The sequence below is a fragment of the Pelodiscus sinensis genome, chromosome 6 (assembly GCF_052426305.1).
Source record: "Pelodiscus sinensis isolate ZL-2025 chromosome 6, ASM5242630v1, whole genome shotgun sequence".
In the NCBI taxonomy this organism is placed as follows: Eukaryota; Metazoa; Chordata; order Testudines; family Trionychidae; genus Pelodiscus; species Pelodiscus sinensis.
Window position 1 is genome coordinate 108,241,627 of NC_143057.1, and position 21,313 is coordinate 108,262,939.

Sequence of the window (21,313 nt, forward strand, 5' to 3'; positions counted from 1 at the left end):
ACTATTTTCTGAGGAAGTGGGTCTGGCCCACAAAAGCTCATCATCTAATAAACCATCTTGATAGTCTTTAAAGTGCTACATTGTCCTGCATTTTGCCACACACACACACACACACACACACACACACACACACACACACACACTTTTTGCACTTTATGACAGACACAGGAGTCCTGAAGGTTTTGGAAAAAATAAAAAGCTTCATTTTATTTTACAGGTGCTAGCTAGGTAGGGGGACACTAAGATGATGGCAAATTAATGGGCAGGATCCACGAGAATGAAAATCAAGCAATTTTATAGGGAAGGGATTTTGTATTGTAAAGGGTAAGAACTATTTTTTATTTTTTCCAAAGCCATTTAACTTGATTGACTATAACTATGGAGTAAGGCATCTTCTGTGAAGATCAAGCAACTCACCCCTCCAATAAAAGAGTCCAAACTCACAGTGAATATCTGAGTCTTCCTAAAGGTCCTCCAGAAAAAACAAAGTAACTACCTTGACATTCCTGATATTTCCAAGGTAAAACAAAACAGTAAACCCCCAAGATCACTTCACATATCAAGCTTTCCTTTTGCCTCGAAGCAGAAAAAAACCAGTGGTGGAGATGGAGAAGGTGGTAGAAGCCCAATATTTTAAAAGCTCTCTGCAGATTATCACTTTTAAAACTGACGTACTGATATTTCCCTTTATTTAAAATCCTCTAGAATATATCACAAAATATCAATGAAACCAGCAAAAATTTAAGACAATCTGGTTGTGGATATGTTTAGTTACCTTGGATTACAATAGTTTAAAATAACTTTAAAAGGACTAGAAACAAGAGTTCATGCCTCAGGACAGAAAAATAACAAAGCAGGAATAATGCCAACACCACCGCCACCCAGAAACAAAGTATTTCCCTCTGGGAACACTATTATACAAGTGTCTGCCACAGGTTGGGTTTTTTTTTTGTTTTAGGCGGGGGAGGGGGTTCTCCGACACATCTGAAGCAGGTGAGACACTAGGGATATGAAAGTGTAATTGTGTACACTGTTAACCAATGATGAGCCTGGGCTCATGGGTTAAGGTTCATGATTACATACAGGCTCTGGTATGCACAAGGAGCCAGCTCTGATAGAGGCAGCAGCGTGGCAGGCAGGAGCATTTACACAACTACTTAATTAAATGCATTTTAAACACCCCTAGAAGACACAATATTGCTGAAGATGGGATATGCGACTAGATGGACTACTGGTGAGATCCACTGTGGAAATTCCTGAGTATGCAAAGTGTCTGCAGAACAAGGCCAAGGCAGGATTCTTTGTACATTCCAATTAGCAGCTGTCATCAAAAAACTTTTAATTTTTAGAAAATTGTTGGCACTTTCTGTTGGAGGCCACCTTACAGCTAATTTTTTTCTGCCCACAAGATGAATCAAAATCATATCTTGCTTACAGTATGTGCACTTTATATACTTGTGGCATTATAGAAATCCACAGCAGGATAATTTTTGGCAATATACCAAAAACAAAAACCAAACAAACCAACCTCCAAAAATTTCCAGGCTTACTGTTGTTCATGACCCACATACTCTAATATTTTGATCAAAGATAACTAGAAACAAACATTAAGATTAGAAATTGTGCATCACAATGCTCATGATCCCTTACTAATAGAGGGGCAATAGCCTGTAAAACAACAACTGGCTTTTTGCTTGCTCTAAGGCAGGGGTCAACACATTTTTCAAACCAAAAAGCCAAACCACATCAAAATTCAAAACAAGTGGTCAAAAGAGAGCCATATAAGAATGCCCAATTGCATGACTGAAAATATACAACTTAATATTATTGATCATTGACATGATTAATAATAGCATACATGAAACATCGTACTCTCAGATTTTATTTAATGGGACTTCTGCTGCTGCTGCTGGGGTGGGGGTAGAGTTTGGGGATATGGGGGGTGCTGGATTATGTTAATTGGTCGAGGCTGGCCTGCTGTACTTAGGGTTGCCAGATGGTTTCAACAAAAATACTGGACACACTTGACATTATATCACAATCTACATTACATCTTATTTAGAAAATACCAGACATTTTCTCAATTTGTTTCCCGAACAGAAAGCTCAAATACTGGACTGTCTGGTTCAAAACCAGACACCTGGCAACCCTAGCTGTGGCTGGGCAGCAGTAGTTGAATGAGGGGCCAGGACAGGATCACCACAGCCGGATCGTGGTCTCCACTCCTACCCATGCCACAGAAAGAGGGGGGCCGCCATCAGCTCTTCCTATGGCTAGATGGGGGCCGGACTGCAGGGCCTGCACCAGGACTGGGACCTGGCACAGGACACTGAGGCCACATGGGGGCTGGTCCCCAATTGGGGCCTTATTGGCCAGGCTTCATTTTAAATAAAAGTAAAATATGTCCAACACAAAGTGTCAATATTGTCTTTATTTATGGCAGGAATGGGGAACCATTTTTGGGTTGGAGACCAATGACCCACAGAAAAAAAAATTAGTTGAGGACCACACAAGTGAGAAGCAAAAACCAACCCCCAACCCTCACTCCCCTGGTGCTCCAGCCCCAGGGTGGCGGGGTGGGGGTGAGGAGACGACTAAGGCCTCAGGCCAGATTAACTCTTCTGGGTTCTAGGATTTTGTGAGGGCCCTCCCCTACACTCTGGGATGGGGCCAAAAATGAGGGGTCAGTATGTGGGGAAGAGCTGCCAGTAAGTGGGATAGGGACGAGGGTGCAGGATCTGGGAAGGGGGGGGGAGGTTAGGAGATGAGGAGCGAGGTCTGGTTGGGAAGGAGGATGCTGGACTAGGTTGGGAGTAGGATGTCTGGCCGGGCGGAGTGGGAAGGAGGGTGCAGAATCTGGCCAGGAGGGAGAGTGCAGGAGCAAGATTAAGGTCCAGGAGCAGGCTGGGGATAGGGTGTGTGGCCGGGATGGGAGGGGCCAGGTGCAGGCTAGGGATGCAGGGTCTCTGCTTGGGGAGGTGAGGGAGGAAGTTGGGGCTGCGGGGTCTCAGCTAAGGATGGTGGGAGGCTCTTTACTTGCTTTCACGCTACTTGCTCCCAGGCATAGCTTTCGGAATCCAGCCAATGGGAACTGCAGGGAAAGCCTCCAGGCAGCACTGATGTTCCCACTGCTGAGGGAGGGGAGAAGGGAAGCAGCAGTTCTGCTTCTGGCTCCACTTCTTCCCCATGAGCTGGATTCAGAAGGGAGGGTCGGGGCTCTCTCCCCCGCCTCTGCAGGTTCTCCAAACTTGTGGGGGAGGGGCTGCAAGGCTGGAGCAGCAGTGTGAGCTCCCTACTGTGTGTGTGTGTGTGGGGAGGGGAAAGCGAGGTTGAGCTTGAGCTGCAAAAAAGCCATATCTGGCTCCCTACTGAGCCATAGGGTGCTGACCCCTGCTCTAAGGTCTACATTCTCATAGGGAGTAACTTTTTGAATGAGCATAAAAGAGGTCAGCACCCTAAATCAGCCCAGAGATAAAGCATTAATTCCTCTAATGTACAATAGTAATATAGTACAAAATGCAGGCACATACACTGAAATTCACAAATAAGCACCACTCCAAGACCTTTCAAAACAGCATTTTCAGCAGGCAATACAGAAGTATTAAAGATCATTTTTCCAGTCCATTTATCAAATAGTGCGTAGCACCCATTATAGAGTAGCTGCAATAATAAATATTGAATACTGTCAATTTGTATCTCATTAAAAGCTATCAATTTGTATCTAGTTAAATAGTGATAGAAATGTAGCCGTGTTAGTCTGGTGTAGCTGAAACAAAATACAGGTCTATGTAGCACTTTAAAGACTAACAAAATGGTTTATTAGATGATGAGCTTTCGTGGGCCAGACCCACTTCCTCAGATCAAATAGTGGAAGAAAATTGTCACAACCATATATACCAAAGGATACAGTTTAAAAAAAAAGAACACACATGAAAAGGACAAATTAAAAGCACTGGATTGTTAGCTTCAATTAAATGCACTATATTTGATCTGCAGTCCCTTCAGTTTATCATCATTATTAACTTTTAGCAATACATCCTAAAATCCCAGCAAGGGTTCACTGTCAGAGAGATTCCACAATGTTATAATCAGGTGCAGTAGGACAACAGTAATCTGAAGCCCCAATATTTCCTATATGCAACATGTTTGAATCTAAAATTCATACAATTGTGTATTATGGTTTAAACAGCTACTAAGGAAAGTACTCCCATTAATTACACAACAAAGCAAATAGCCACTTGTGGCTTATATTTTCCTCCCATTATATTATATTAGAATCAGGGTAAGGTCCTTAAGACATTATAATGAATTCCTTTGTATGCCCCTTGAATCCACCGAAGCAACACTCAAATGACCTTAGGACATACTGCATTGCTCTATTTGCGACACGAAAATGACTCTCTGATAAGGCTCATTGACCTGAATATCTAACATCAAAAGGGTTAAATATTGGAGAGAAACATCAGAATATTTCTGTAAAGTAGAAGATACAAGTTTTATTGTCACATTCAGTTCACTGTCCCTCTCCAACAGCACAATAAACTGGATATTTGTATCCAGTTTATTACATTCCTCACACAGCACAATACTAATCAGAGAATTCATTCTCAGTTGAGGGGATGGAGACTAGATTAATACAAAAGGTAGCACACCCTTTGGAAAGGCTACAAAACCTTTGTATCTGATAAACCTTTTCCAACATGACCAAAATGGCACTCACAACCTCAACCAGTCCTGCCTTTCCAACATCACTCTCTCCCTACTTCAAGCAGAGCTTTCTATAAGCCAAGCTCTTCTGAAGCAATAGCCACTATAACGCACTAGCCACACTCAACCAGCCAAATAGCCACACTGTTCAAGCCAAATAGCCAAATGTGATTAGTGGCTAGCGTGTCGGACACCATGGCTATAACCCAGGGCTGGGCAAGATGCGGCCTGGAGGTCAGATCCAGCCCGTCTAACACTTTGATTTGGCCCACAGACTGCATCTGGCTGCTTTCGATAACCATGGGCAGCTGCAAGGAAATGCAGTAGTGGTGGGACCAGGAGCCATGAATCCTTTGCTGTGTTTTTAATTCAAAGCCTCTGGCCCCAGGGAACTCTGGGGAGAGGCTAGTTCACAGCCCCACCCCTTCCACCCGAGGCCCATCCCTTCCTGGGTAGAGCCAGCCCATGACCACATGCAAAGTGGCCCCCCTGCAAAAATTACTGCCAACCCTTGCTATAAACCAAGAAAGGAGAAGAGCCAGAGATCCCATGAAGATCCTGAATACTGAACACCATGCAAGGATTTTCTCTTCCCCAATAATGCTTCACTGTTCAGATGTGAGTTTTCCTCCTAGGTCACAAATTCAGCTCTCATTCCCAAGAACAAACTCTTCTGTCAGCTAGTGTCACTCTGTTAATTAGCCACAGACACTTGAACAGCTATTAGCTATTCTACTGTCCATCTCAGAGGGCATGTCTAGACTACCCTCAGCTTCTGAAAAGATATGCAAATTCCAATCCCTTTTTTGGAAGAGGTTTTTTTTGAGAAAAAAAGCAGTCTACGTGGAGGTTTTTGCACAATCCCCCCCTTTTTTGAAAGAACCTTTATTTCTCAAAAAATGAGGTTTACAGGGTTCTTTTGAAAAAGGGGGTTTTGCATGAAAAACCCCATCTAGACCGCTTTCTTACCATGGGTATCCTCTTACCTGCCTCTTTTTTTTTTTTTTATTAAACACCATACAAGCTGGCACCATACCAAAAGATACCCAAGCACTTCCCATTCTACTAAATATCTTGCGATTTACACCACATTCCACATCATTTTTCCCCAGTCTATGACAGAGAACTGTACGTCATCTGCCAAACAATGGAAAGGATTACTGTGTCATGAGTGTATCAGCGTGACTCAGTTTTTCCATCTTAAATACACCATCTTCCTGCTTACATCAATTAAAAAGGCAACAGGAAAAAAGGTTTAAAATTTCATACACCTTGAAAGACAATTCTTGTTGTCTTGGTTAATCTATCTTTACTGACTATGAAAACCTCACTGAGGAATTCACTGTGTGACTCAAGGGCTACTCAAGACAGGGAATGAATGATTTGTACACAGCTAATCCCTACTTTAAACAAAATCATACACACCAGCCACAGCGGAGACCTTTGGTGACCTAGTCCCACCCTCTGCCTGTTTAGGATTATCTCCTTTGTTCTCTGGCTTTGTCACCTCTGCTTTTAGATGGGTTAAGCAATGGGGCACTCCATTTCCCTTGGGAGATTTTTACCACTTAAATACATCCCATTATTGGAAAGCTTTTCCCCTGGAGAGCTTTCTAAAATTCTTCACTGTATCGCATTTTCCCCAGCTATAATCTTTGCGTTAATAAAAAAAAATCCTCTTTCCACTGAGGTGCTTAAAACCTACAAGCATTTTTGTAATTATTTTGCTGCAGTTATCCACCCACCAGTAAGTGTCATTCCACCAAGTTTTTCATTTTCATCCTCATGTGGTACACAGAGAAGGGCTGTGTTTTCTCCCCTTACAGGACAGGCTGAGGATCAGCCCCCTACATCCACAAATCCTCTTTAATCCATAGCTACCTCAGGGGATTCACCCCTGACATGGACCATCCCTACTGAAGCCTCTTGCCATCAAACTGCCAGCTGACATTGTTTAACTGTGGCCCATGCACAGTGCTCCCAAATTCTGCTGGCTTAGGATCCACACAGTTTTTTCCTACTGGTTTTAGTAAAGTGGCACACACTTAAAGAGTACATGAAGTGAGGTATGTGCTGATCTGCCTCTCACAGTCACTGGTGTATGCAATGTTCCCTCTGCATCCCATCAAAGTGCTGTAATGGTTCAATCTGCACTAGGGATGTGAACGTGTACACAGTTAAGCGATGAGCCTGGGTTCATTGGTTAACCCTCATTGTTACATGCAGTGCCCCCCTTCCCCGCCTCCCCCGGATGCTGCTTCCTGTGTGAGGACACGGGAGAGACAGGAGATGGGAGTTTGTGCATGCGGAGAGCCGGCTTTAAGCACTGGCTCCTGCATAGTGACCTGCCCTGCCCCACCCAATGCTGCTGCCTCTGATATAGAGATGGCTAGGAAGGGGACAGACAGGCAGGAGCTGGTACTCACAGGGAGCCAGCTTAGAAGGGGTTTTGATTTTGATCTGAGGAAGTGGGTCTGGCCCACGAAAGCTAATCATCTAATAAACCATCTTGTTAGTCTTTAAAGTGCTACATAGTCCTGCATTTTGCTTCAGCTACACCAGATTAACATGGCTTTATTTCTATTACTATCCTAATTTGGGAGACTGTCTTGGTTATGACAATCTTTCAGCCCACAGAAGTGAAGAAGGGCCATTCATGCAGCTCACTACCCAGCCTAGGTTGCCCATCCCTGCCTTCAAACATCTCTTCGGGGGCAAAAAGGGGTTACAAGAGTGAAACCACATTGACTACAAGGAGGGGGCAATAGACTTTCATGTTACTGTGCCCCTTGGGTATGGGGAAAGGGAAAATCCAGCCAGAACTACAGCCAGAGCCCCCCGCTACTTACAGAGTTCAAAGGAAGGAGCAAGCATACTACAGTGCCAGATCCTCTTCCTTTGCTAAGATCTAACAATTCTGGCTCTTCTCTGCAGGGGCGGAACATGGTTCTGGAGTTATTACATTACTCAATTTACATGGCTAAGAAAGGCTTCTTACTTTTGGTCATTCCAAATCCTGACCTAACAAACCAAGGTTGGACATCTTATAAGTTCACCACAAATGCTCAATTTTGTGTTTCACAGTCAACTTATTGTTACTATTATTATTTAAAAATCTAGTCTATATTCAATGAGTTTTAAGTACTCTCCATGGAAGCCAACACAGCTGAACTAATAAGACACTCTCAGACCTTTCATTTTTTGCACAGATGTAGCACAAGGATATAGTTGTACGAGTGCAAGCCTCCAGTGGGAATGCAATGCACTGGTGAAAACATTGGCTTGTACACAGATGCAGTTTAGCCCAGTTTGCAATGATAGCTACAGCAGTACAGCTACACCGGCACAAAACAAACAAGGCAAGTGCTTGTGTCAACCCTCTACTCTTAAATCTTGTCCATAACATGCAACAGTTTAAAATCTGTTTTAAGTTGATTCAGTTGAGCCAAGTAAGCCACCCCTTCATAAATGCTGTAGAAGACTAACGCAAACCAATTTAAGTGTGTCCACAAAGGGTTCTGTGCTAGGTGAATGAGTTAGCTAAAAAAATTTAAATTAAAACTAGAAGTTGTGTGAACACACAAGGCCTTAGTGCTACCCAATTATTGTAACTAGTAAGAATTATACAAAAGAAGAAAACAAGACCTTTCTTCAGTTTATGTTGTGCAACTGATAGCACTCTAGGTGAAATTCTGACTTCACTGAAGATAATTGGAGTTTAGTCATTTATTCATTAGACTCACATTTTACCCCGTGTCTAGTCAAACTCGCCTGTCTGGACAGATCTTTCAATGCAGAACCAGCTGAATTTTTTTAAAGGCCAAAAAATGTAAAGCCACGGTAACTGAGAAAGGGCATGAGTAAGTGTAATGATTTAAATTATTTTAATCTCAGCTTTAGAAACCAAATGGGTTTCTAGCAATGTGTTTGTACAGCACTTTACACAGCAAGGCCTGGATTTGGACTGAGGCAACTAATTACAAATCATAAAAAGGAAAGGATTACATAAGTGAAACTGTGGCTTATCATATTAAAAATATTATGAGAGACAGTGTAGCCTAATAGACAGCAAACAGGGCAGACTCAGAAGATCTAGGTTCCTCCTAGTTATCCATTTGCCAGAAGCTGGAAATGAGCAACAGAGGATGGATCCCTTGATGATTGCCTGTTCTGTTCAATCCCTCTGGGGCACATGGCATTGGTCACTGTTGGAAGATAGGCTTTTGGACTAGATGGACCTTTGGTCTGACCCAGTATGGCCAGTCTTATGCTAGATTTAAGAGTGACCAGACAAAACAACAGTGCCCAATCAAGAGCAAGGGACGTAACCAACAGAGATGTGTTGAATAACCTATTTGTTCAGATAGGAGCATGGAAGGCATTCTGTGAACTTCATCTCAACTGGTTGAGAATTTGAAAGTGGGAGGCAGCTTGGGTGAAAGTGATCATGAAATCATAGAGTTCACAATTCTAAGGAAGGGTAGAAGGGAGAACAGCAAAATAGAGACAATGGATTTCAGGAAGGAGGATTTTGGTAAGCTGAGAGAGCTGATAGGTAAGGTCCAATGGGAATCGAGACTGAGGGGAAAAACGACTGAGGAGAGTTGGCAGTTTTTCAAAGGGACATTGTTAAGGCCCCAAAAGCAAGCTATTCCGATGTGTCGGAAAGAGAAAATATGGCAAAAGACTGCCTTGGCTTAACCATGAGATCTTGCATGATCTAAAAATAAAAAGGAGTCATATAAAAAAAATGGAAAGTAGGACAAATTACAAAGGATGAATACAGGCAAACAGCACAGGAATGCAGAGACAAGATTAGAAAGGCAAAGGCACAGAATGAGCTCAAAGTAGCTACGGGAATAAAGGGAAACAAGAAGACTTTTTATAAATACATTAGAAGCAAGAGGAAAACCAAGACAAAGGTAGGCTCACTGGTCAGTGAGGAGGGAGAAACAGTAACAGGAAACTTGGAAATGGCAGAGATGCTCAATGACTTCTTTGTTTCGGTCTTCACCGAGAAGTCTGTAGGAATGCCTAACATAATGAATGCTAGTTTTAGAAGGTAAAATAAAAAAAGAACAAGTTAAAAATCAGCTAGAAAAGTTAGATGCCTGCAAGTCACCAGGGCCTGATGAAATGCATCCTAGAATACTCAAGGAGCTGATAGAGGAGGTATCTGAGCCTCTAGCTATCATCTTTAGAAAATCATGGGAGACCGGAGAGATTCCAGAGGACAGGAAAAGGGCAAATATAGTGCCCATCTATAAAAAGGGAAATAAGTACAACCCAGGAAACTACAGACCAGTTAGTTTAACTTCTGTGCCAGGGAAGATAATGGAGCAAGTAATTAAGGAAATCATCTGTAAACACTTGGAAAGTGGCAAGGTGATAGGGAACAACCGGCATGGATTTATAAAGAACAAATCATGTCAAACCAATCTGGTAGCTTTGTTTAATAGGATAATGAGTCTTGTGGATAAGGGAGAAGTGGTGGATGTGGTATACCAAACTATTGTAAGGCGTTTGATACGGTCTCGCATGATACTCTTATCAATAAACTAGGTAAATACAACTTAGATGGGCTACTATAAGGTGGGTGCATAACTGGCTGGATAACCGTACTCAGAGAGTAGTTATTAAGGGTTCACAATCCTGCTGAAAAGGCATAACAAGTGGGGTTCCGCAGGGGTCTGTTTTGGGACTGTCTCTCCAATATCTTCATCAACAATTTAGATATTGGTATAGAAAGTACGCTTATTAAGTTTGCAGATGATATCAAGCTGGGAGGGGTTGCGACTGATCTGGAGAATAGGGTCATAATTCAAAAGGATCTGGACAAATTGGAGAAATGGTCTGAGGTAAACAGGATGAAGTTTAATAAAGACAAATGCAAAGTGCTCCACTTAGGAAAGAACACTCAGTTTCATACATACAGAATGGGAAGTGACTGTCTGGGAAGGAGTATGGCAGAAAGGGACCTCGGGGTTATAGTGGACCACAAGTTGAATATGAATCAGCAGTGTGATGCTGTTGCAAAGAAAGCAAACATGATTCTGGGATGTATTAACAGGTGTGTTGTGAGCAAGACACGAGAAGTCATTCTTCTGCTCTACTCTTCACTGGTTAGGCCTCAGTTGAAGTATTGTGTCCAGTTCTGGGCACCGCATTTCAAGAAAGATGTAGAGAAATTGGAAAGGGTCCAGAGAAGAACAACGAGAATGATTAAAGGTCTAGAGAACATGACCTATGAGGGAAAGCTGAAGGAACTGGGTTTGTTTAGTTTAGAAAAGAGAAGATTGAGGGGGGACATGATAGCAGTTTTCAGATATCTAAAAGGGTGTCATAAGGAGGAGGGAGAAAACTTGTTCATCCTGGCCTCTGGGGACAGAACAAGAAGCAATGGGCTTAAACTGCAGCAAGGGAGGTTTAGGTTGGACATTAGGAAATGTTCCTAACTGTCAGGGTAGTCAAACACTGGAATAAATTGCCAGGGAGGTTGTGGAATCTCCATCTGTGGAGATATTTAAGAATAGGTTAGACAAATGTCTATCAAGGATGGTCTAGACAGTACTTGGTCCTGCCATGATGGCAGGGGACTGGACTCGATGACCTCTCGAGGTCCCTTCCAATCCAAGTATTCTGTGATTCTATGATTCAACAGCTAGTACCTGCTACTTATTTCCTTTGTGCTACTTCCTATCGGGTAAATAAATGCTCCTTAAAAAGAGTAAGCAAGCATGAAAAAATATAAAGAATTCATCTGAAATCCCAGCCTATATAATGTTGTTTTATGAATGAATGCTATAAAGTAACCTAAAAAAAAACCAGACACTGACATGGGAAGTGTTAGGAAGGGATGCTATGCACATTAAATAAAGATAATACCTGTCAAACCTCACCCTATAACTAGCAAAAGATGTCTCCTTGAAAGAGAGGACTCCTCTGAAGAAATATTCACACAAAGAAAAGTTTTTAAAAAGTAGTATATCTGAAAAGAGCCTGCATATTTATAATTGTGTGCTTGTGTGTACCAACAACCTACCCTGAAAAGCAATTAGCTATGAATTAGCAGGATGCCAGCCACCTCAAGGAAATAAAATGTGACTGAGAAGGGAAGCGATCTTTATTTTTATTTAATTAGCATGCGTGCCTTTCTGTATGGAACACTTAAGAGGAAAAGATTCTGTTAAGGAATCAACATCATTGTCTCTACAATTAAGTACTGAGAGCACCAGGGGCAGAGTGAACTATACTCAACTGCCAAGGAGGCACCAACCTACCGTAGCAACATTCTCCAGCCTGGCACCACAGTGCTAATCCTGGCTGAATTAGGAGGGAAGGTTTTGGGGAAGCAGGAAAGGAGGCACTAGAGAGTGAGCCCACCCCACACAGCAGTAGTTCCTGTCCCACCATGGCTGGCTCTCCACTCTGAACACTACAAACTTGTGCGACACCCTAAAAGGTTGAGTGATGTGAGTGCAATTTAATTCATGAATCCATATCCAGATGCTGCTCCTCGAGAGTATCTGTATTATTGAAAACTCTTTCCTTAGGGACAGGATGCAATGTCAATGTACCAGACTGACCTCACTGTAAATACAGTATATATAAATGCTAAAGAAGGATGGTATAATGGTTAAGACAACTTTGGGACTCAGGAGACCCAGCTTCAATTGCCTACTCCAGTGTTTCTCAACCAGTGGTACGCATACCCTTAGGGGTATGCAAGAGAAGTCGGGGGGGGGGGGGAGGGAAGGAGGAGAGAGGGGATCTCAACACAAGTGAAATTTGGCAAAAAATGTCTGGAATTTTGCCCTGCAAAGGAATCAGGGGCCAGTGGCACGTGCCTGTCAAATTGAATGTTCGGAGCCGCACACCCAGATATTAACAGCTGCTCTGTGCACACACCCCAGTGCCTGGCAGGATAAGTGTATAGCTGCAGCAGCGGCTCCAGTGAGACCCAGAGCAGTTCCAAGTTTGGGCGGGGAGGGGAAAAAAAAAAACCCTTCCACCATCTCTCCTAGTTTGTTTCCTCTCTGGCAGCATCCCTGGGGTGCTCCAGGGGGGAGGGCAGCTGAACCTGAAGATGCGCATTACCCCCACCAGCCGCTCAGTACAACGCATCCCCATTGCCCCTTTCCTGTGGTGCTGTGGAGAGCAGCTAAAAGGCAAACCTCTCCCCCCTCTGATCCCACCTTGGACTACCAAAAGAAACTACACTGTCTCCTTAAAAGCCTCCCCACAGCTACTCGGGAACAAATCCTCACAGATTCACCTTCTGACCCCCGACCAGGATTGTTCTATCTACTTCCCAAGATCCATAAACCTGGGCACCCCGGACGTCCCATCATCTCTGGTATTGGCACGCTCACTACTGGTCTATCCAGCTATGTAGACACTCTTCTCAAACCCTTCGTAACCAATACCCCCAGCTATCTCCGAGACACTACTGACTTCCTAAGGAAACTACAAAACATCGATAACCTCCCCAATAATACCATCCTTGCCACCATGGATGTAGAAGCTCTATATACCAACATCCCACATGAAGACGGATTACAAGCAATTAGAAACACTATCCCAGAGGACACTACTGCCAACCTGATAGCAGACCTATGTAACTTTGTTCTCACCCACAATTATTTCCAGTTTGAGAACAACTTATACCTCCAGATCAGCGGCACAGCCATGGGTACACGCATGGCCCCACAGTATGCTAACATCTTTATGGCTGACCTAGAACAACGTTTCCTCAACTCCCGTCCCCTTTCACCCCTCCTCTACCTATGGTACATCGATGACATCTTTATGATCTGGACGCATGGCCAAGAAACACTGGAGATATTCCACAGAGATTTCAACAACCTACACCCCACCATCAACCTCAGCCTGGACCATTCTACATGAGAGATCCACTTCCTGGACACCACCGTACAAATCAACAATGGAAAATTAGACACCACTCTCTACAGAAAACCCACCGACTCATACAGTTACCTACATGCATCCAGCTCCCATCCAGAACACACCACGCGATCCATCGTCTATAGCCAAGCCCTTCGATACAACCGCATCTGCTCTAATCCCACTGACAGAGACCAGAAGCTTCAGGATCTCTACCAAGCATTTATAAATCTCAACTACCCACCCAGAGAAATAAAAAAGCAAATTGAAAGAGCCTGACGAATACCTAGAAACCATCTACTTCAAGACAGACCCAAGAAAACCAACAATAGAACACCACTTGTCATCACCTACAACCCCCAACTTAAACCTGTCCAACACATTATCAATAAACTACAGCCTATATTGGAACAGGATACCATATTCAAAGAGGCTCTGGGAGACAGACCCATAGTCTCCTATAGACAACCACCTAACCTCAAGATGATTCTTACCAACCACCACAGGACATACCACACTAATACCAACCCTGGTACCTTCCCTTGCAACAAACCCCGTTGCCAGCTTTGTCCACATATTCATTCTGCTGATACCATTATTGGACCTAACCAAGTGAGTTATAAGATCAAGAACACATATTCCTGCGCATCCAGAAATATAATCTATGCTATCATGTGCCGAAAGTGTCCGTCTGCTATGTACATTGGACAAACATCTCAGACACTTCGCCAAAGGATTAATGCCCACAAAACAGATATCAGACAAGATCACAAAGAGAAAACAGTTTCTTGCCATTTTAACCAGAAAGGACACTCTCTCAATGACTTGACCACCTGCATTCTGCTACAAAGACCTTTTACATCTGCACTTGAAAGGGAATCCTCTGAACTGTCATTCATGTTTAAATTCGACACTTGCCAACAAGGACTTAAACATTTGAACTCTCTCACCCATTACCAAGACAGTTTCCCCAATTATCACCTCTAATACCATTAACTCACAAACATCCCACTCTCCCTACCTCTAATATCATCAATTCACAGACACTTACCTTCCTTCCTTCCCCCCCCCCCCCCCGCATCCTCCTCCTGTTCTGCAATGTGATTTGTCCTTTTCATATTTGTTCATTTTTTTAATTGTATCCTTTGGTATATATGGTTGTGACTACTTTCTTCCACTATTTGATCTGAGGAAGTGGGTCTGGCCCACGAAAGCTCATCATCTAATAAACCATCTTGTTAGTCTTTAAAGTGCTACATTGTCCTGCATTTTGCTAAAAGGCAGTGAAGTGACACAATTAGCTTTGCTCCAAAGGACCCACCCCCCACATCAGTGGCGCAGCCAGAGGGGACGGGGGAGCAGTTACTGGTGCCAGGCTGGGATGGGAGCGCACAGCCTGACATGGCAATCCTGGTGCTGGTGGGCCACTTGTTCCCTGCAGACAAGCCACCAAGGCAGGGCCAGGCAACATGAGCAGGCACTTCAAAGGTAGGGTTACTATACGTTCGGTGCCTGACTCTGGGGGAGGGCAGGGGAATTGGGTGAGAGCATGGGGGCTAGTGGCACTGGGTGTACTTTTTTTTTTTTAATATAAAGAGGGGTACTTTATAAAAGAAGGTTGAGACACACTGACCTCCTCCACTTCTGACTTCTGGTATGATCCTGAGCACATCAACCTGTCTGTGCCCCAACTCCCTACTCTCAAAATAGGGAGAACAGTGTTTTTCTACCACACAGGGGTATAATAAGCATAAATGCTAAATACATTAAAGTGTGAAAGGCTCAGATACTAATGTAATGGGGGCAAAACAAGTACCTAAGATGGACAGACAGCTTACCTGAGAAAAGCTGTTGATCCTCCAGCTATCTTAGCCACATGCCCTTATGTGCCAGCACCACTCATTTTTCAGGCCAAGCTGTCATTTCACATTCTCTTCTGCATCTCAACAAACAGTCCTAACTCTCCCATTTAAAACAGACCTACTGGCAGCAAGGTTAGTTTCCATCCCTGACACCCTCTATAACACTATTTATATCAGCTCCCAGTTGTAAGCGCCAATGATTAATTTAGCCCTCTCACTCACCCCAATCCAACTTTATCACAGTTTGATAATTGTAGTTCCTGTTTCAGCTTATTACTTAAGATGCCATCATTAAAGTATGATTTCTGCAATGTATAACAGAACACATTTTAAAAGTTTTAAGCATTAATAGATAGTAGCAAGTTTACTGCCAGAATATAGTTATTTCAATCATATCTTCTGATAAAGTCTAGGGATGTTAAATTTCGATTAATTAATTGAATAGTCGATGGGATTTCCATCGACTATTCAATTAGTCGATAAGAACGTCCTCATTCCACTTTGAAATGTGCAAGGGCCCCAGAGGGGCTCTTGCACATTTCAAAATTTAACTTGGTGTGGCACCCAGGGCCAGCAGGGAGTCCCACTGACTCAGGGCTCCACACAGGCGCTTCTGCTTTGAAATGCACAAGAGCCCCAGTGGGGGACTCCTCTACATTTCAAAGTTGACCATCTGTACCTCTGTCCCCTCCCATGCAGCTGGAGGAAATGCCTTTTAAGCCAGCTCCCTCCAGCAGCCTCTCCTCCCCTCCCTTGTTACCTCTTTGTGATAGAGGCAGCAAAGGGGGGAGCAACTAGTCAACTAGTTTGTCAACTATCCAATAAGCTTTTGCTCATCGGATAGTCAACTAGTTGATTAGTCGCTTGCATCCCTAGTTATGTAATGACCTAGGGAAGCCACCACAAACCAGCCTAGATTGTTAATATAAATCCCAAAAGCATTTTCTTGTGGCTATTTTAGTTTCTGCCCAAGACAGAACACTAAAGAATTAGATGTATTAGTTCTATGCATTGTTGTTTATTGTTATTTTAAGTATCATCACCATGCAACAAAAAACAGAACATACTCAGCTACCAGAATTGTTTTATGTGAATATTACTGCAGCTGGAGTAAATACTGTGTCATTAACCTTCACAAAAAGCCTAGAACTGCACAGCAACTTAGCTTCCATACTCCTCCTGGAGCTGTTCTCCTTTAAACCAATATCCCAAAAAAATGGTGCTATGTTAAAACTGAAAAAAAGATGCATTATTAAACCCTTTCATGAAAACTTCCATCAGTCAGCTCTGTTCACTCTGCTCCTACCCATTTTACGTAATCAGTTGTTTTGGGGGGAAAACCAGCTTCTTGGTTATGTTGATAGTTGCATCCCTGGATTAGGGAAGAGAATGGTACATATATATTACCCTCATATTTTGGAGTTTGAAGGATATAACTCTTACTGTGCATGAATCAATACCAACAGGTTAATTAATGTTGGCAAGGCACTTTGTTTCTCTGTCAAAATGTCAGGTTCTAAACAAGTCTTGTGTTGTTCTTCTCAAATGCTCTTTCACACCAATGTTTATATAACTGTTGTAGTAGCAAATACAAAAAAGTTCATTTTCCTCTCTTTAATAAAGTATTCCAAAAGCTAGAACAGATTAGAGATACTTACAAGATTTATCAATTCCACCTAATCACTCCAGAGCTTCAGAGTGTCTGTTCTAGTAATGTACATAGATTGTGTTTTAAGTTTTTTAACACTATTCTGAAACCACCAGGGAGATGGCACTAAATAAGACGTCTCAAAATGCATATCTGTTGACTGGGCAATAAATGTTTAACATCTGTCAGTATAGTGAGTGTTTTGTATGCCTTTCTAGTCAATAACCTTACCTATAGTCTATTACAGTACCATGGTCTTAAATGGAGGAATATTTAAGAGTACATTTTTCTGTGGGAAATTAAAGTGATTTGGTTAATCCAAAAAAGGGAGAGGAAGGAAAATCCTGTTCATATAGGTTTTTGTTAAAAACTATAAATATAAACTCCAGTGTGGCTGGGTTACTAATCAGATTCATTTTTAATGGTCACCCGTGGGAAATCCTGACCTGTGTTTTCAAATAAACCCAAGCCTTTTAGCCTCAGAAGCGGCTACTTTGTTATGAACTATTAAGATACATTTAATTCATAACAGTATCTTAGATTAAAAGAACATCCTCAGGTTTAAAAAAAGCAAGTGTCCTTATGGTACTAAGCATAACTTTGAATTGTAAGAATCTAGCTTATGTTGTACTTATTAGCACTATCACTGTATTTGCCTCTTCATCTTTCAGAGCCTAAACAATGAAAACAGATCAATCAACTTTACTTTCAGCTTTAACACAAAAGCAGAATGCTCTACAATATTTGTATTGCTAACAATGCAGGGAAATTTGTCTTTCAAAAAAATTCCATTGGAAAGTAAAATAGGAAACCATGCCTGTTCCGGTCAAATTTAACTGACAAAGTCCCTTTCAAGACAAGGTACCTCCCATCTTATGGAGTAAAAAACAGGAACAGGCATGTGTGTGACACACCAACAACTCTTTTGCTCACTTTTCTCAAATATTATTTTAAACTCAGTCCTCAGAACTCCCTGAATATTTACGGATGGAGAAAAATTCCACCAACAGAATTGCAAACACCAGAAGAGAGAGGTTTATATTTTTAATGAAAATGCTGACAATTTGAACTGCAGCTTTGAAGGAGATACTAACGCCTTTGTAGAGTGAGTTATTTTATAATTCACAATAAAGCTATATCAGATTCTGTTCAGAACTAGAACCACTTATGTTAAACTGTCCCAGCATCCTTTGCTGCACAATTGGTAAGAATCTCATCTATGAGGGCAAAAGGGGGGAAAAGGATTAAGAATTATTTGCAGAAACTTTAGGCATTTAAAGAAAGAACTTCGGCAATATAGCAAAAAGAGGTGATAAAATATTCCAGTATATATGAACAAATTCCACTATGAGATCTTTCCCCAAACCCTGCCTAAGTGGCAGAGAAACCTTGGCAGGGGAGGAACTCCTTCGGGAGAAAAATCTATAGAAACTGACTGCTACCCCTTAAAGTTTACAAACGATGGGCTATTATTACTCACACATGAGCTGCAGCTGTCAACTCTCCAAAGCCCTGTTGCGACCCACCGCAGAAGTAGAGACTAGACTAGAGTTAAAAAAAAAGTTGCAGTTGAGTCACTGGCTGCTGTGCCCGGCAATCTGGATCCTCTTCAAATCCAGACACACTGCGGTTAGGGGGACCCAAATTTCTGCTAAGGAAACACACCACCAAGCAGCTTCTTGGGGGAGAAAAGGAAGAGAGAAATCTCTCCCTGAGCCAGACAGCAGAAAGTCCAACGCAGCAGAAAGACCCGCACCGCCTGCAAATCCTCCCCTATCCTTAAGGAAACTTACTCCGCCGCCGCTCCGCAGAGAGGCCTCCGCTCAAGCAGTGGAGGCAGAGTCCGGAGCCCTGGAAATCACAGGCTGAACTGAATCGTAACACAAGAGAGAGGCTCTAAAACCCTTGTCTACTACCGCTGCCTCCTCCCGCCACGCGCTGGCCCTTTCCTCCCTCCCAGTCTCGCCAAACTTCAGGGCACGGGGCGAGGAGGAAGCCGCAAGGGTCCAGCCTGCAAAACGCCCCTGCCTCTGTCTCGCCCATTCATTCCCTCCATCCCGCCTTCCAGCGAGCCTGCCTCTCTCCTCTCCACAAGCACCGCATCCCTCTGTCCACTTTTCCTACGGCTCCCAGGAGCAGGCAGCCGGCTCCCCACTTCGCCGCCGCCTTCTCCTTCCACTCCCCTGTCTCTCTGGGCTGAGCCATGCACACAATGCCCCTATTCATAGCCGCTCCCCCAGCCACCCCGCTCCCTCAATTCCCAGGAACAAAAGGAAGGGGAGGGAATTGAACTGAAAAAAAGAGGGAGAAAGCGCTGGATAAATAGACCCCAACTTGACGGGGACGCTCACCCCATGGAGGCTCCTTGCCCTGCTGCCGCCGGCGGCTCCGGAGCGGCGCACGCTCAGCACCAGACACGCTGGCCGGGGAGAGCAGAGCAGCAGCTGCCCTGGGAAAGTTTCTTGCTGCTGCCGCTGCTGGTCAGCGCGAGCCGCACACCCAGAGCGAACCCCGGACTCCCGACGTTCCGACCGCTCGGGGAGGGGCAGGAGAAAGAGGAGGGAGGGGAATTACATCACTCTGAGCCCACGTGACCGCGGCGCTCCTGCTCCCGTTGAGGCGTGGAGCGGGGAGGGGGAGGGAGAACAAATCGGCGCCGGGCTTAGGGTTCGAATCCAACATTCTGTGAGTCACGTGGCCCGGCGGCAGGGTGAGGGAAGCGCCTCTCCGAGCCGCTACCGCGGCAGGTCGCTGCTCTGTAGCGCCCCCAGCGGTGGCTGCGGCTGCAGTGCACATCCCCACCCAACCTGCTGCGCACGAGAGACCCGGACGATAGGCAGGGGGGTGGATGAAGCAAAGGGGCAGTAGGTAGATGGGAAGGAAGCCGCCCAATGGAGAGATGGGTGAGCAGAGCCCTGCACAACTTGTGTAGTCCAGGTGCTGAGCGTCATTGACCAGCCTGTAACTCCTCTGTGCCATGGGCACCTCTAGCAACCTTGTCCAGCACCTGTGTGGGTGGGTTCAGCACGGGGAAAGGGTGACACCCAGAGAGGTGATGGGTGTGGTAGGGAAGGGCTAGCCCTGGAGGGACAGGCTGGGACTGGGAGGAGCCAAGCCTCTCCACCTTCCTGGCTCTGCTTGGCATATGGCTCCAGGTAAGACCAGCCAAAGGGTGAACAAAAAGGGCCCAAGCTGCTGGAGGTGGAAGATGAGCTACACTGGAGCCCTAGCCGCAGGATGGGGCACTTTGCTGATGAAAAACAACTATGTGGCTTTCCCGCACAGTATATCTCTAGCTGTGGTGGCTCGTCACAGAAAACCTCTCATTGGCAGGAGCCCTGTGATTAGGGATGTTAAACAGTTAACCGGCTCTTGCCAGTGAACTCTGGTGGTGGCCAGCTACACTGTGCTGGAACAGCTCTGACTGTGGAGAGGCTGGTGGGCCAGGCTTTGGGACCACACGGTGGCAGTGGACCTTACGGCCAGGGCAAGACCTGTGGCAGGACCCCATAGCCTCAGCTGCAGCAGGACCAGGTAGTGGGCTAGGTGGCAGGTCCTAAGTTAAGCGGTTAAGTGATAGGCTACGTCTAGACTGGCATGATTTTCCGTTAAAAGCATTTTCGGAAAAGAGCGTCTAGACTGGCACGGATGCTTTTCCGCAAAAGCACTTTTTGCGGAAAAGCGTCCATGGCCAATCTAGACGCGCTTTTCCGCAAAAAAACCCCGATCGCCATTTTCGTGATCGGGGTTTTTTTGCGGAAAACAAATCTCAGCTGTCTACATTGACCCTTTTGCACAAAAGTTTTGCGCAAAAGGGACTTTTGCCCAAACGGGAGCAGCATAGTATTTCTGCAAAAAGCACTGATTTCTTACAGTAGGAAGTCAGTGCTTTTGCGGAAATTCAAACGGCCAGTGTAGATCAAGGTGGGATCAAGGTGGCAGGCAATAGATATTTATATAAAACAAAGCCTCAAATATTTGGCCTATCCCTCTAAAATAAGGACAGCAGCTTCAAGCAGGCTGTTGGAGTATGGTGGGGGGAGAGTGCTCTGGGCTGGGGATACTAGTTCTGGGTGGGGCCAAGAATGAGGAGTTCAAGGGGTAAGAGGGAGCTCTGGGCTGGGGTGCAGGGGAGGTGAGGGCTGGGGATGAGGGCTCTGGGATGGGGTTGGGGATGAAGGGCCTGGGGAAC

At 44.4% G+C, this 21,313-nt stretch overlaps 1 protein-coding gene across 7 annotated transcripts in view; it reads right to left on the reverse strand.

Annotated features, from left to right (window-relative positions):
• Positions 1-19,687, reverse strand: part of RAI14 (retinoic acid induced 14) — a 132,816-nt gene extending 113,129 nt beyond the window's left edge. For 4 of the 7 annotated variants that reach the window (XM_006116511.5, XM_006116509.5, XM_006116510.5 and 1 more), the window contains exon 1: positions 19,473-19,687. The gene's annotated coding sequence lies outside the window, so the exon portion shown is untranslated. Of the gene's footprint in view, positions 1-18,601; positions 18,667-18,914; positions 19,289-19,472 lie in introns of those variants that run through there. The other 3 variants (XM_006116505.5, XM_025181390.3, XM_006116508.5) reach the window with 3 other exon arrangements.
• Between the last annotated feature and the right edge of the window lie 1,626 nt (positions 19,688-21,313).